This window comes from Lissotriton helveticus, chromosome 12, assembly GCF_964261635.1.
Source record: "Lissotriton helveticus chromosome 12, aLisHel1.1, whole genome shotgun sequence".
Taxonomy (NCBI): domain Eukaryota; kingdom Metazoa; phylum Chordata; class Amphibia; order Caudata; family Salamandridae; genus Lissotriton; species Lissotriton helveticus.
The window spans coordinates 485218067-485235575 of NC_136073.1; the positions used below are offsets into that span (position 1 = coordinate 485218067).

The window sequence follows — 17509 nt, forward strand, 5'->3', positions numbered from 1 at the left end:
AATGTGCTTTATGCCTTAAATATGGCACATTCCTGCCCTTTTTATATTTTATTTTTTAACACAATGCTTTTAATTCAAGCATTCAGAAGCATTAGCACATGTTACATTCGGAAGTTACCTTTAGTAGCCATACTCCCACAGATTCCTTACGTCATGACTATTAACGTAAAATGTCCTATGTATGGCACTGCCTGCTGCTCTGCCATCAGCTTCTTATTTTTTGCCTAAACAATGAGGATCCGAAATAGCCTTACAGTAGCAGACAGAAAAGTAACAACAGTAAAACATTTTCATTACTAGAAATTTTATAATGCATGGCACTAACTCACATGAGTCACCAGGACGCTCCTGGTAAGAGCAGTAGAAGAAACCATGACCCTCATAGAGTGGGCAGGTATTCTGTCACAGGGCATTGTTTAGTTAGGGCAGAGCAGATCCTAATGTAAATTATCACACAACATGAGAAACGACTTTGCCCTTCCTAGCCCTGCAAAATTGACAAAACACTGATCATTGACACTTTCTGAGCTCGTCCAATCAACAGAGCAGTAAACCGCTCACCTTATGTGCAGCCTCTGTAGTCGCGGATGTATGACATTACAACGCATACTTTTACAACGCCTACCTTTACATCGCAAGTTTTACAACGCATACCATTACAACGCATAATGCTTTTGGGCGCTGGATAGTGAATAATTTAATTTACCATTCAAACTCCAGTCCCCGTGGATAGTAGGAAAGGTGTTGGATAGTACATTAAACCTATTCCCTATCCTAGAGCGCCCCCCAGCGCTATGCGTTGTAATGGTTTGCGTTGTAAAAGTTGCGTTGTAATGGTAGTTCGTTGTAAAAGTCTTGTTGTAAAGGCTGTATACCGTAGCCGCTCCTCTTGCTTAGTTGCTATAGAGAAGAGGGGAATACGTGTAGTATAGTGATAGACTTGACCCTGTGGAAGGCAGACACTGCTTAATAGGAAAGTGCATAAAACCATGTGGGTTAAATGAGGGCAGGATTAACAGATTCCTGCTCTTTCTTGGTGCCGCAGTGCAAGGTGAGCTGCTGCTCCTCACCTCGCCACTATTTCATAAATATGCCCCCCAAGTACCAACTGTGCAGATTCCACAAAAACTGTTTTTTAGACTACTGAGAGATCATAATTAATTTTGACCAATACTGACCTTCCTGTGATTTGATCTGACAACCTAGATTTGAAAGATTTTGTAATCTTTGCATAAATAAGGAGCCACCCTGCCTCATCACCATACAGTCAGTAATTATCCTTGACTCCGCACTGGTAAGAACGCTGACCTATGAGGTTTAAATCGAGGGCCTCATTTATGGGATCTTGGCATAGGGCGGCGCAGTAAGTCTCCTTGCTGCACTGCCCTATGCCAAAGCGAAAAGGCAGGAATGCACTGTATTTATGCAACATGGTTCATTCCTGTCCTTTCCCCCTGCATTGGCGCCATTTTAGCAGCCTAGTACCATTGCAGATGCAAGGGTGCCTGTGTCATAGGCAGGATTGTTTTCCTCCTTCTATGTGTGCTGCAGAAAGTATCACAAATAGAAAAAGGAAAAAACAAGGAAAAATGAAGATATTTGTCCTTGTTACGCCTTTCCTGGGGAGGCAGAGGTTTTGATGCATTCCCTGATTTATAAGTCCTTGGAAATCTGGGAATGTGTCAAACCTCATGGTAGTTGTGTGGGAACAGCCCCAGCAAAGCCCATGGAACTCCTCCCTTGCGCAGATTAAGGCGACACAGTGATTTGCTCTGGTTTTCCTTACCTCAACATTCATGAGGCCACTTAAAGCCATGCAGTGTGGCTTTGTGTGGCTTCATAACTGACTCAGAGCCTTGTGTCACACATGTACCACTTTGCATGATGCAAACTTGACACAAGGCTCTCATAAATATGCCCCAGAGTTTGTAATTATGTTGGATGTGAGTGGCACTTGGTGAGTAGATTTATTATTGGAAAAGACAATGCAAGAAAAGTAGAAGAAAATTAAAACTCTAAAAAAATGAGATTTCTATGGCTACAGATAAAATATATATTTACAGTTTTGTTGGCATGGACTTCTTTTGGTCATATCTTGAGTTCTGATGATAGAGCAAAACTTCGCAAATGAAACATTTTACTTCTAGAATTATTTATTATTTGGCATTGTTTAATCAAACTGTACTAAAGTAATTAAGAGAAACCCATGTGAAATCATATCCCCCACAGTGCGGTCCTAGACCAGATGTTTGAATGATCTAAATAGATAACAATTCAATTAAGGTGGAAGAAACATTTCTTACACATTCCCCGAGAGAGTTGGTGGTGACAGATATATGGCGGGAACAACTTCCTAGGGAAAAGCAAAATATTTTAAGTTTCAACAAGCATGTATTGTACTTAAGAATCACTTTTTTTTTCAAAACTGAAAAACTCTGAAATTGTAAACTTTTAGATGAATTGTATTACTATAATCAATTACAGGTGTATGAACTTTGGGCAAACACTCTCAGTAAGACCATTGCAAATCAGTGTTTTTTTATGGATGTGAAAAAATTGCTTAATTTTCTATTGCGTAATGATGCTCAATTTCTGAAGAGGTGTGCATAATTACATGAAATGAAAATCTAGCATTTTGCGCTATCTGTTAGCATTTAAACAGAACCAAAAACGATGTGAGATGAGTCTCCTGCAAAATGTCCAGGCATACTGAACAAGATGCAATAACGACAAAACACAATTAATGTATGTGGACTTTTCAATACCTTGGAAATTAATAACGAGCAATTTAAAATGTTTGTAAAAAGTTTAGAAAATCTAAGTGCCATGAATACTGGTTGCTTGTGTTCTGGTCCTGGCTCCACCAATAGGATTTTTACCCGAATGGATTTGAAATGTTGAAAACTATGCAAAATTACACAGGCGTAATGAAAATTTTGTCCAGACCTGATCTTAGTGTTGGCCTCATCAAGTGTTTACTGTGGGAGTGGAAAAAATTAGCACCTCCTCATCTATGTGCAGATGTGTGGTTCAGTGGGAGAGCTGAATCAGAATCAGTGGTAAGGTGGAGCAATGCACTGAGGTCTTTTCCCAGTGTATCAAAATCTGGAAGAATTCAGAATGATTCTTGAAAGAAAAGGGCAGACCTAATCCAATTCAATTATAACTAAATGTGTTCTTGTAGGAGTATAACGTCAATAGGAGATAGGATATCAATGCTTGCAAGATGAGTAGCTGTAAAGTCTGGTTGTGCTTTCTTAGTTACTGAAAATGCCTTTTCAGTAGAACAGGCATTTCTGTTCTAGATTTGAAACAGATTAGCTAAAATAGGTCTAGATGGGAAATATGAGTCTTACCCCTAAGAGACTTGTAGGTAAGCTCTGCTTTAACAGGGAAGAGATGACTTAAAATCTCAATGTCATCTTTGAGGTAAAATATCTGACCAGTTTCCCTTGCTGCTTTTGAGTTTGGCATGAAGTAGAAGAGCCTGTGTGGTTACATTCACTCCAAATAAGTGGCACTTTATTTGCCTGAAGCAAATGTTATTTAAAAACAGCCAGTTGATTTAGAGACTCTAGTTAAAACTTCAGCTGCTAGTTGGCTATTTCTCAAACTCCACACGTTAGGCTTCTGCAAGAAAATAGGATTTCTCTGTTTGAGACAGTAGTTCATTAACATCATGGGAGAAGTAAAGGAATGAAATGTATTAATATAATTTCAGTAAAGAGATCCTAACATGAATTACACTATTCAGAACTTAGGGCCAGATGTACTAAGGGAATTTGGCAAACCCAGCAATTCGTAAAGTCACATGGTTTCGGATCCACAGAAACCCCTTTTCTTGGTTTGCCAACTCGAAAAAACTAGTTTAGAAATGGTTACTGATTTGCAAATCAAAGAGATGCGCTTTGGACATCCCTTCCAAATTGTGACTCAATACCATAGGTATTAATGATTTACTGTCTTAATTCTTGTCACAGGCCAATGCACAGTTACTGAAACCAGAGTTGGGGTGATAACTAATCAAAAAAGAGGAAGGCTTTCCCTTTGGACCCTTTCCCCTGTGGAAATTAAGGTGGCAACTTGGGAAGGGGGGGGAGGGGTTGCAATTGCAAATTTTCGAGGGTACCACTGCCAGATCTATAATAAGTTTTTCAAAATGTAAAAAGTTTTTTTAAAGCAGCATTTATTTTTTTTATGGATATTGCATTGCTTCAAAAAAGAAGAGTTTTCAATTTGAAATACAATCACAGGCATGGTAGACTTGTAGCATGTGCATGCCACCAATGCCATCCATTTAATTATAGCCTATCGTAAGAGGTCACTAATTGCAACCAACCTAATATTCATTAGGCATTTAACTCTGCAACCCTCTACAATTCCTTATATTGCAAAGCGATCTATTAATACATGGGTCACATTGCAAAATTAAATACATCTTGCAAAAAGTCTTGTGGCAATTTGTGACCACTTTTTGTGACACTTATTAGTTAATGTGGCCACAGAAATTACAGCATCTTTTTACAGAGTAATCAACTCCTGGACACCACAAGTTTTGTCCACATAAGGTATCCACATTAAATTTGTGTCCTTCTTTTCCCAACATCCAGGGAATGTAAAGGTAATCCGGAGAAATGTGCAGTTTTGTTCCTGCAAACTACATCAATAAAGGGTTTGTGGTACTAAAATCACCTTCTTATTAGCCTTCAGGAATAGGTAGGCTTGAATCAGAAAACCAAATTGTTCAACATAGTTTTGCCATTTTATTGGGCATAGCCTATTTTTCCAATTTTTTTGCTTTCAACCTCCTTCCGGTCAGTGGTAGAAAGGTAGAAATGGGTATGAAACCAATGGCAGATCCCAGAAAGCTATACATTTCTGTAAAGTAGACACAATTCTAAATTCAGCAAGGGGTCATTTGTGTAGATCCTTCAAGGTTTTCCTTTAGAAAGTAACAGTTAAAATAAAAATAAATTGAAATTGAGTTGAAATAAACAGTTATTTCTGTCCACATTTTCACCTGTAACTTCTTCTAACTATGGCAGATTTTCAAAAGCAATATACTGTTACTTCTGTAGGACCATTCTGGTTGCGAAGATATGTAGGGCTTGTAGGTTCTCAAAGAAGCCGAGGTACCTAGAGCCAATAACCGAGCTGACCTTTGCAAAAGTTTTTCATTGTGTACTGGATATACTGCAATTCATTGGGTAATATATAAAGAGTGAAAAATAGGTATCAAGCAAAACTATTTATTTCCAAACTTGGCACAAGATGTGGACTTTAGAAGCAGTGGTTATTTGTACATCTTTGAATTTGTGGGTAACGATACTAGCATGAGAATTGCAGGACATTTCTCAAAATTACTTCTTTGCTACACACTGTCCTACATTTGGAAGGCACAAATGATGAGAAAGACAATAGGTAGTCACACTTGTACTATTCTGTGTTCCAGAAGATGTCCTGATAAAAATGGTACCCCACTTGTGCGTGTAGGCCTTGTGCCCGCGACAGAAAACGGCCGAAATACACATCCCATTTTTCCCTAGACTATGGATCCTAGCTCAGCCGGCACCTATGGAAACCTAGCCAACCTGTACATTTTTTAAAACTAGACACCAAGTAGTATCTAGGGTGAGCTGACTTGCGTGACTTTCACCACATTGTGTTACCTAGAATCCCTTGCAAACCTCAAACTTTGACAAAACAAAACACATTTTCCTCAAATATCTGTGATGGAAAGTTCTGGAGTCTGTGAGGAGCCACAAACTTCCATCCTACCCACATTCCCCAAGTCTCCTGATAAAAATGGTTCCTCACTTGTTGGGTAGGCCTAGTGCCCGTGACAAGAAACGGCCCAAAACCCAACATAGTTAGCTCTTAATTTTAGACCATAAGTCAGCCAGCATCTATGGAAACCTAGCCAACCTGTACTTTTTTGAAAACTAGATAACTAGTGAGACCCAGGGAGGGCTGGCTTGCATGGCTTTCCCCACATTTTGTTACCCAGAATCCCTTGCAAACCTCAAACTATGACTAGAAAATCAAGTCCTTGAATCTGCAGAGAGCCACAAACTTCCATCCACCCGCATCTTAAGTCTCCTGATAATAATAGTATGTCACTTGTGTGGGTAGGCCTAGTACCTGCAACAGGAAACAGTCCAAAGCACACCATGGATGCACCACATTTTTCCACCAAAACACAATGTGGTTTTTGCAAAGTGGGTAGGTGTGGATTTTGGTCCCCAGCTCATTCTGCACCTAGGGAAACCTACCAAACAAGCACATATGTTTCAAACTAGACACCTGGGGGAGTCCATGGTGGGGTAGGAAATGTGCACTGGCCCTGTGATCCCACTACTTTCCCATCACAGAAATGTGAGGAAAATTAGAATTTTTAAGACAAAGTTTAGGTTTGGTAGGGATTCTGGGTAAGAAAACGTTAGGGGAACCATGCAAGCCACATCTCCCTGGACTCCCCATGGGTGTCTAGTTTTCAGATATATCTGGGTTTGGTAGGTTTCCCTAGATGGTCACTGAGCCCAGGACCAAAAATACAAGTGCCACCCATGCAGAAACAGGTTGTTTTGTGATAGATAATGTTGATGTGTCCACAATACGGTTTGGGCACTTCCCTATCGCAGGCACTTGGCCTACCCACACAAATAAGGCAGCATTTTTATCAGGAGACCTGGGAGGGGAATGCTGGGTGGTAGGAAATGTATGGTTTCCTTCATATTCTGGAAGAATATGGCACTGAAATACAAGGGAAATGAGTAATTGATGTCATATTTTGGGGTTGGCAGGGCATTGTAGGTTAGAAAATTCGATGGAATCCTCGAGGGGCACACCGCCCTGTACTCCCCTGGGTGTTTAGTTTACAAAAATATCTAGATTTGGTAGATGTTCCCTACAGATAATGTACACCCTGGCAGAGATTCCCAGAAAAGACTAATAGTAATTCCCAACCATCTATTCCTCAAGTACACACACAACTAGTTAGATTTGGCATGAGTATCAGTGAAAGGTTCAAAATGTAAATTTTTATTGACAAGAGATTTCACAAAAATTAAATAAACTGTTAATATTGAAAGGTCAAAAAATGGAACCAATGACTTACAGCTCGTGAGCTGTAAAGCCGCTTCAAGGTGCCAACGCTTTACAGGCCATTCACACACTTTTTATGCGTGACACACACAAGACCATTTACACCGCAAGCCACGGGGCCAGCACATTACAACACTCACATCAACAATCAGTGCCATACAAGGGCCCAAGACTTTCATACGTCCACATGACTAACACACAATCACACCGGCTGCTGGCTGATGGAGTGTGTAGACTGGCGTTTGGCTAGAAGTGTGTGTAGTGACCAGCATCAATTCACTACTCACACACCTCCTGCTGAATGCCAGTTCACACAAACCACCATTCAAGCATCCTGCCAGCCAAAGTCCGGTCCACATACACCGTCAGCCAAGCTCCAACTTACACACACGGCCAGCCCATACACACCGCCAGCCAAATGCCAGTCCACAAACACCTCTAGCCAAGCGCCAGGCCACGTAAACCGCCAACCAAGCATCAGTCCACGCATACCGCCATCACACTTTTTTTTAACAAAAAAGAAAACACAAACCAATTGGAAGTAGATGCAAAACTTTAACAATAGTTATATAAAAACACTCACACGCTCTATATCTTACTTCCAGCACACTCACCACTCTCTCACTACCATCAGGCACTACCCGTTCCAGCCAATACGTTTCTACTGTATTGCTAGCAGTAAAACTAAGCTCATTAATTCTCTCCCTAATTACCAATGAGCACCTAGATCTATCCTGCCTAACCAAATCCTGGCTTGCTCCTGGCTGCAACCTCATTCTTGATTAGCTTATTCACCCAATCACACTCATTAGATGTGAGTGCAGAAGTGAAGGAGGAGGTGGTGTATCTCTAATCTATCACAAACATTTCAATTCTTTTCCATCTACCCAGTACTCATACACCAAATCGCTGCTGCTCGATATTACCTTAGAACCCGAACTTCGTCTAGTCCTTATCGTATCCTGTTGCCTACCTTATATTGATACCAACTGCTTTCAATGGATGGAGGAATTAATCATTCAATGCTCTGTGCATTTATTCTAACATCACAATCCTAAGCCATTTCAACCCTTGTGCAGATACTGCCGCCAGAATGGCTGATGCCAGGCATATAAATACACTTTCTTCTCTAGGCCTAACTCCACTAGTGAAGGCCCCTACCCATAAATGCGGCCACAATTGGACTTTCTCCTGCCCTAAGACCTTCACTCTTTGTCTGTTTCCTGAGAGCTTCAAGTATCATTTCAGATGAGTGATTTTCAAAATTAGCACTTCTGCTCTTGTTCATCATCATCATGAATAACTTTATTCGGCGATTGATTAACACCATAAAAGTACAACATTAAAAAACCAATTCATAAAATGTGCTGACCTTTCGTCCATTAATACCATAGAAGAGTAGAAAATCACAGTCAGCAACACAATAATTAACATAATACATGAAAACAGTTTGGTAGCAAAACAGGTATCGCTCCCCCAATTCAATAACAGTCGTCATATTTCTATACTAGACCTCAATCTAACAGAAGACCTTAAAAAATTTGTAACATAAAATAGGGTCAGGGGTTCTTTAGACACTTTTAAAAAAGCCAACGCGTCTCTCGCGGATCTAAAATTAGCTTTCTTTAAAATTCCTCTTAAAAAACAGCGCCTGGGCATTAAATAAAATGGGCATAATAATACAAACTGGAGGGCATCCTGCGGAGATCGGTGATCCCAGCCGCAGGGTTACTTTGATTCAACTGACTCAGTAAACCCCAAAGGGTTTGATAGCACATGGTGAATCATGTCGAATCTAAAACATGTTATTAAAAACCTATCATGTGGGTTATATACAAGAGCAAGATATGGTTCCTGCTCCCTATGAAATTTCACTACCTAATAAGCCTGGACTGTCTGCAGTTTCTTTGAATTGGATTCTCGTATTGCCTCTTTGGTTTTGAGAAGCTTTTCGGTTACTATCACTTGGTCCCGTTTAGTAATAATTTGAGGATTTGAAAATAGGGTTCCGCAACCAATTCCCTCTAGAGCCTCTTTCACATATTTTAGCCACGGAATTGAACTGCCTTTTTCCCTACCCAAGCAATCTGAAATTATTCGTTGGGTCAGGGTGGCTTCCTGGTTGACCCATATTTTTAACCAGGCCACCACAGGCCTTATTTGTGCTCTATCTTCCAAAAATGTACAACCCAGTTCCTCGTGTACTATATAGGACGATGTGCCCTGTGGAACTTTAAGAAGCCTCTTCAGGTATTTATTTTCCTTTCTTTGCAGTCTATCTACGTTCCCTATTCCCCACAGCTCTGCTCCATATATCGCCTTCGCGACAGAGACGGAGTTGTAAAGGGTCATCATTTGTTCCGGGGACCAGCGTCCTAAACGGCGACCAAAATTCATAATTCTAACAGAGCTTACTGCTAGTTTATTTCCATGTCCCTCAATCAGGGGTTTAAAAGTTAAGATCTTTTCAAATAAAATGCCCAAATATAAAAAAGACTGGACTTTTTTCAGAGTCGTTGAGCCTATTCTATAGTTAAAGTCTTTCCCCTTACTTTTAGAGCCCACCTCCATGACATAGATTTTGTTAAATTGGCAGATAGATCTAGGCCGTTCATGAACTCAATGAACCCATCAATTAGACGCTGCAGACCCAGTGGCGTGCGAGCCAACAGGACTGCGTCGTCTGCATAGAGCAGGACCGGCACTGATCTATCTCCTATCCTTGGGGAGTCCACTTGTAAACTGGTTAGAGATTTTTCAAGCCCATTTATATATATTGAAAACAGAAAGGGTGCTAAAATACATCCTTGTCTTACCCCGCTGGTACATTTAAAGGATTCGGTCAAGCCCCTCTCTTTATTATACCTCACTTTAGCCGTTGTATTATGGTGTAGGGTTCTCAAGATGTGAATGAGACCAGCATCAACACCTAGACCAAAGAGTATGGCCCACAGCTTCGAGTGATTTACACAATCGAAGGCTGCCGCCAGATCCATAAAGGCTAGGTACACTTTTTCATTGCTTGCCACTGTATATTTTGTGACCAGTAAATATAAATTTAAACACTGGTCAGTGGTAGATCGGCCTGCCCTAAAGCCATATTGTACTTCTGTCAGGATACAGTCCTCTTCTTCCCAACGCATGAGGGGATTCAAGATGGCCCTGCCCATTACCTTTACAGTTACATCAATCAAAGAGATGGGCCTATAACATTGCGGGTTGTCCCTATTGCCTTTTTTGAAAATAGGAACAATAATGGCCGTCGACCAAGAGCGGGGAAGTCCTGATACTATGGCGGCATTAATGACTCTCGTCAATATCGGGGCCCACAGTTCCATATTACTTAAGTATAGGTCGGGCGGGATCCCGTCTGGCCCTGGTGCCTTGTTGCGAGTGAGGCCTCTAATGCCCCCCTCAATCTCCTGTAGGGAGAAAGTATTCATTTCTATATTTATCACCCTGCCCGCATCCTGCTCTCCCTCCTCCTGGGTGCCTCGATTGTATAGCCCAGAAAAGTGGGCCACCCACTGCTCAGGCAACACATTCAATGCTACACAGGGGCTTTCTCCTTCTTGAAAGCAGGGTCTATTTATTATGGACCAAAACATTGAAAGGTCCCTTTTTTTCGATGCCTCCCTCAGATCTTCCCAGGTCTCCATTTGGAGAGCGTTTTTCCTACGCTTGACTTCTTGTTTATAGCGTGTTCTGCAGCGCATAGTCATAAGTCCATCCCTCGGTTTGTGTTTGAGCGCTGCTCTGAGCTTATTCTGTGCTTGGGAGCATCCTCTATCAAACCATTTATGGTTAGATACTACTTTACCCTTCCCCTTTGTATATAGAAGGCTATCAATTAGCCGTCCTAAATTCTCAAACGCCTCGACTACCGGGGTCCCATTTACGTCCAAATTAAAACATAAATTCAAGTATTCTGTGCCCTTGGCCACTAGTGTTTTATAAAAAGTTACCCCATCCAGTTTGGCCCACTTTAAACGCCTACCCTGCTCAGTTACCGTCTCCCTGATATCAGTTAATCTCCTTCTTGTTTCCTTCTCCCCTTTAGCTAATACCATTACCAGTGTGAAGGGATTGTGATCACTAAAACCACTACACTCAATATTGAATTCTAATAATCTTAGCTTTATTGAAGGGGACACCAATACAAAATCTATGTAGGAACCGCACCCTCTCTCTTTAAATGTCGGGTTGATTCCACTTTCCAGGTTTAGATGTATTAAATCCATTGAGTGTGCCAACTCCAGATTTAGCATCATTGTATTTAGTTTGACCCCTTCTGTGGTATGCTCAAAATGGGCACTCTCTTCCATGTTACAAGAAGACCAGTCCTCTGTGAAAGGTATTAGGTTGGGGCATAAGTGGCAATTAAAATCCCCTGCAATCAAAAATCGTGGTGCTGGGATATCTGTCATTTGCTCCATCTGGGTGGCTAGACATTTTTCCAATTCCTCTCCTCTGCCCCCGCCCACATTATAAAAGTTAACGATAATTAAATTGAGTTCCTTCATTTTCAGCTGTACCGCCAACAGACAATCGGACTTCCAATGTAAGTCCTTCCATATACCTTTTATAGTCAAGCGGACCCACATGACAAGCCCTCCTCTCGCTCTTCCTGCATTGGATCTAACTGCTGGGACACTAAACATTTTTTAGCCTTCCAAGTTAAAGTTAATTGGGTCCACTGCCCATGTCTCTTGGACACAAATTACATTAAATGTATTTATATACTCCAGCCATTCCTTGTTTTGGAATTTGGTTAATAAACCTGCCAAATTCCAAGACAACAAATCCAGGGTATTCCACTGATTTATTAATAGTGGTTCTTTAGTCGGCAAGGGTCTATGGCACGGTTTTACTATAGAGATTGGGATAGGTGAGGAGCTGCCTTCACATTCTACACCTTTCTGGATTTGTTGTCAGTCACAGTCGGACAACCCGGAGAATACTTCAAATCTGTTCTCTAACCTTATATTCTGCAGAGCAAGAAGGTTCTGTCCATTGTTCTTGTTTGGGTTAATTAGATAACCCCACTGTCTATTCTGTGCTGGAGCGTAAAAATACGTTAAAGGTATTGATTGAATCTGACCCTTATGTTCTTTTTGTACCCAACTGCAAATATGTTCTACACATCGTGGGTCCTTAAAATTAATGATAATGCAATCCCCTTCTCCTGTCTTTATCCGCCTTCCAACCCAATTTACCCGCCTAGCAAACAATATCTCGGCACTCATATAGGGTGGCAAAGGGAGATTTTCATTGAGCCAATATATGCATTTGTTTTTTAGCTCTCTATATGATTCCCTCTTCCCCTGCTCAAGCGGTGGTACCCCTACCAGAATTACCACGTAGGGTGATGAGTCTGGGGGTAGATCTATCGTTTGCTGTGTAATTACCGGGTGATTTATGGTTGGATTAGACACAGGCTGGGGTTGTACCACAGAGGGTTGAGCTACGTAGTTGCTGGGCCCCCCACCGACCTCCAGACTTCTTCGTTTTGTTCCCCCTTCCTCTACTGAACTAGTCGGGGGGCCCTCAGCTGTCGCTTGCCTGTTTGCTATGGATGCTTGACAGCCTACTAAAGAAGCATTGGGACTCGCTAAAACATTAGATTTGTTATTAGTGATATTACAATCAGAATTTTGTCCAGGTACTTTTGTAGCCTTGCCATGTCGGTCGCTGCCCTGGTGACCCCTTGTTTGTGTTGATGCAAGCAGGAGTTCCATACTCCCCAATCTTGATTCGATCCTGTCCAGTCTATCATGAATCGGTTTAATCGTTTTTTTGATAGTATTTTCCAGGATTTTCCAAAAAGAAGGTGAATCACCCCCTACCCCCCCTTCCTTATTTATCTGTGGGTTGGCTTCTTTACTTATTGGGGCCAGTTCCTGTAGGCATTGTACAGACTCAGCAACAGGGTTCTCCGTGTAGGCAGCATCCTTAGCTTTTTTGCCCCTCTCTCTGCAGCTTGCTTTTGTGCCCCAGTTCTTTTTCTTTTAAGCGCTATAGGGCCTTGCGTTAACTGTACCACCCCTGTTTTAGCGGTTGACCTTGTTTTTATATTGGGTGAGGGGGGCTTCCTCGGGGATTTATTCTTCTGTATCCCCGTTTTTGTCACATTTCCTATAGAGTTCCGACCTACAAGTAGTTCTGCAGACTGTAAGATATAGCTATCATCCTCCTCTCCACTAGAAATATGTATGTCCTGGTGCTCTGACCCCTGAGCAACTGGAGATTTTGCCCTTGCCATATCTCCCATAGATGACCTTTTGTCATTAAAGTTATCTAACAGATTGTCCATAGACAGTCTTTTTTCCGTTAGTTCGATGTCTTTGGCCAGGACACTTGCTCTTGTTAGTTCTAGGTATTCTAGTTGTTTCCTTGTACATGCCCTTGTATTTGATTTTCATGCCTCGTTATATGACAAGAGTGTTTGGCAACTGCACCCTCAGTCTCTTACCCTCGGGGTTCACAGTTTTTTTTGTTTTTTTATGTAATTATGGGTTTTGTATAGTGTAGATAACACTTCTGGCAGAGTCTCTTGGAGCGACATAGCCTGCCTGGGAGGCCTATCTTTCTGTTTAGTTTGGTTTAAGTGAATATCCGGATTTGTAAGGCTTTCCTAAACTTTAATAGAGGCTTTTTAGTGAATTCCATCCAAGTGAAGAAGCACGCTCAGTAGTAGATGTACTACAAATGTATAATATTTCTTGGCGCATCAACGTTATGAACCTGCCCACTGTTCACTGTTTTTAACGGTACTTTGCATGAGGTGGTGACATATTTGTGCACTTGATTGCTCATGTTATATTTTTTCCATTTCTAAGTTTTCACGATGCTTTTTTTTTCCCATGACGTTGTTTTTTTCCGGAAACCCTTGCATCTCTATCTATAACTACAAACTTTCATTTTTTATGAACTAATGTGTTTGTTGTAGCATAACACAAAATATGAAAAACCATGCAAACTGAAATGTGCATTATTTTGTATCCTATGCTAAAACTCTTCTCAAAGTCAGCGAAAAGTATAGCTGTCTTTGCCATAAAGATCACCTTTAGCCTCCAACTAGCTGAGCAGCAGTTCTTCGTCAAATAAAGCTTCACCATAAATATATTGTAGCATAAAAAAAAGTTGCTATGGAATTCATACTTGAATTATGAACCTCCCCAGTGCTGCTCTCACGGTGGCAAATACATTTCAAATTTTCTGATGTGATGCTTTGTAAATTTTGTTATTCTGTGATGATAATAAATCATTATAGCCTTAAACACTTCTCTAGCTTGGAGCCCTAGTCACAAATTATCTTGTCATTCTGACCAAAACATTCTCCAAAAAAGCTTGACAAGTGCTAAAACCCAGAACATGAAACCATGTGTTGTTGTGAAAGCAAGATTCAGAAATGTCAATTAATTAGATTAAGAGGCTACTTTTAGCTCTAGTCATGTTGCCAAATAACCCTTAAAATATGCAGAGCACTAGATGTCTACCTCGTTGATACAGTTCTTCTTTATGAAATAAAGACAATGGCTCTGACTAATAGAGGAAATTATTGTAGCTGTCATTCAGTTCAAGAGAATGTTCTGGAAGCAAATGGTTTGCTTCCTTACCGAGATACTGACTGTAGGAAAAAGAAACATTCAACTGTAACTGCTACTGGCATGGCGACTTTTTGTGCCAGGTAGTTCAAATGTGAAGGTCAACTGTTCGGTGACTAATTTCTTTTGAATATTGTATTAAAGATGATGTCGGATTTTTTGTGTGCCTATCTTTGCATGCATGCATAAAACGTGTTCTAAAAAAGCAGAAAATAATTCTGTAAAAAATCATTCATGATATGCCACTTTAAATAATCCTCTTAGTACTTTTTGGACCTGAATCACAAAGGTAAACTTCGCCTGTAAAAATATAGGCCTTGCCTATTTTTTTATATGCCAAGTTCTCCACCCTGACTGCGAAGTGTCCGCATTCGTAAAGTTACTATTAAATCGTAGTTTGTGAATACCGAAAAAGAGTACATTTGCACAAAAGTGAAAATATATCTTTTTGAACCAGGCCCTTGGAAACTAGGCTATACGGTTGTTTTAGGTGCTGCACAGTATCATTCACTCACCTTGCAAATAATATAGTATCAAAAAGCGAAAAAAGGTATCTAAGCACTGGAGAGAGCTCCCAATATATTAGAATTTTTTAGGAGTTCTTTAAAACATCTCCTATTTTCTGAAAGTGTATTTATTGTACGCTTCACGTGCAGCACAAGGCAAGGCTTTCCCCCAGTGTTGTAATGAGGGTTCCACAGGCCAAATTGCAAGCAAGTAAACTGGGCCCTTTTTCCACTGGTTCTGTAGTAATTAACTAATTTCACTAATTTGGGTGAAATGAGCCCCTCACTCTTGTAGCATCGTATCGACTGCCCTATTGAAAGATACTCCCATGCTTTTCACCAGCCTTCTTTCTAATCCTCTTGGTGGTAAAAGAAGTATTTTATCTTATGACCCATCAGACCTTCCGCAAAATGAATAGCTCAGTTGTTGGGCAAGCTATTGTGGAGCAATTCCACAAGTTTTTTTGGGTCAGAACTACAGGTGTGAATACATCCGTGATTCCAGTTGTAACCAGTGCAGTTTATGCCGGCCTTTTCAGATCTGCAATAATAAATAACTTTTTACAATTATCCAACATATAGTAAATTGGACAGCCCCCACGCAATGTAGAGATTTTGCAATCTGCAAAACAATTAAAAAGACAGGGCTTTTTTGAAAAACTCCTGCAGTGAAAAAAATGACCCCAGATCTCCTAACATAGGTCTGCAACAGGACAATCATGGGAGGGTGGGCAAGTGGTAGAAGGGATGTTTACTTCCCCTTATGGATGACATGTAATATCACCATTAATGCTCTGTCAACCCATCCAAAACCCACCTCCTGCAAGCCAGTAAGCTTCCAACACACCACCAGCATTAGGCACCAGAACAAAAGCCCACACAACAAGGAGGAAAGGCTCCTGGAAGTTAAGACTCGGCTGGATTGTAAAGTACCAGCCCTTGACATCTTCTAGAGCCTCTTCCTTACCCATGTTGCCCTGTGGACCCCTGAAACTCCTCCCCACAGAGACTCTAAGCCACCTGTGCTCTGCTTCCCCTGTGGCACCCAGCTTCTTCTGGCCCTCTCATTACAGCATGCAGACTTCTCTGACACCCACCTTGCAGCCTCCTGTGACCACACCTCATTGTGTGCCCACCTCCTACATGGTATCCCTCTCTTGTATATCTCTTTCTCTCCTATGGCAACCAGCCTCCAGTGCTATGCCCCTCCCTGTAGCACCTGGCATCATAAGGCCCTGGCAATTCATAATACTTGTCTAGAGAAGCCCTGCTGAAGCCTATTGAAGAAGAGCATACCAGGTCCACTTCCAAGGGAATGATCTGAGGCCAAGCCAATCATCACTTCAACTACAGGCCCGGTATTTAAAGATTTTCATTTACATACTGCTCTTTGTGTAAAATTATTTCTGCACCAAGGGCTTCAGAGGTTCTGCACTCCCTGACAGCATGCAGCCTGATAGGTCCAGGCAGAAAAAGGTAACCTGTAGCTGCTTGGAGATACTTCTTTAGAACTAGCTGGCTTTTCCTGCTCCCTTCGGTCAAGACGCCACCAACCAGCCTCATTCCCGCCTGTAGTCCTCCCGCCGCCGCTCTTTCCATCAGCGGCCGCCGAGAGGAGGACTACGTCTCCCTGGGGGCATAGCGGCAGGAGCCGTCAACGTCATCTACCGGCCCCGGAGGCGCTACAAAAAGCGCGCACTACCGGTGGAGCGTGTGTAACCTGTAGCTGCTTGGGGATACTTCTTTAGAACTACCTGGCTTTTCCTGCTCCCTTCGGTCAAGACGCCACCAACCAGCCTCATTCCCGCCTGTATTCCTCCCGCCGCCGCTCTTTCCATCAGCGGCCGCCGAGAGGAGGCCGACGTCTCCCTGGGGGCATAGCGGCAGGAGCCACCAACGTCATCTCCCGGCCCCGGAGGCGCTACACAAAGCGCGCACTACCCGCGTCGCGGGACGCGAGCGGGACACCGGGCTAAGCCTGGGCAAAGGGCGGGCCCTCTTAGGCCAGAGGAGGCTGGGCTGGGCCCCCCCCTCTGACATCGCCACTATCAGGGGGTGAGCCATTATCATCAGCACTATTTTAACTTTGCTTACGGATTTATATACTTGGTTGACAAGACTGTTTGTTCTAAACTGGGAATAATATATCCTCTGAGATGGCTAAATCTTTATCTAAAGCAAACTCTGGGGGTGGGGGGGTTGGGACTCAGGACACTTTCCTGAAACATGCAGAAACAGCTGTGGCCAAAGAAATTGAACTTGTTGGGAGAAGGATATCGTTAGAACCACTCT

At 41.9% G+C, this 17509-nt stretch overlaps 1 long non-coding RNA gene across 1 annotated transcript in view; it reads right to left on the reverse strand.

The window, feature by feature from the left end:
* Nucleotides 1-2152: 2152 nt before the first annotated feature.
* The window catches only part of LOC144799856 (uncharacterized), a 60407-nt gene continuing 45050 nt past the window's right edge, over nt 2153-17509 (reverse strand). Inside the window, exon 3 of the long non-coding RNA XR_013603889.1 lies at nt 2153-2353. This is a non-coding gene — a long non-coding RNA (uncharacterized LOC144799856). The remainder of the gene's footprint in view (nt 2354-17509) is intronic.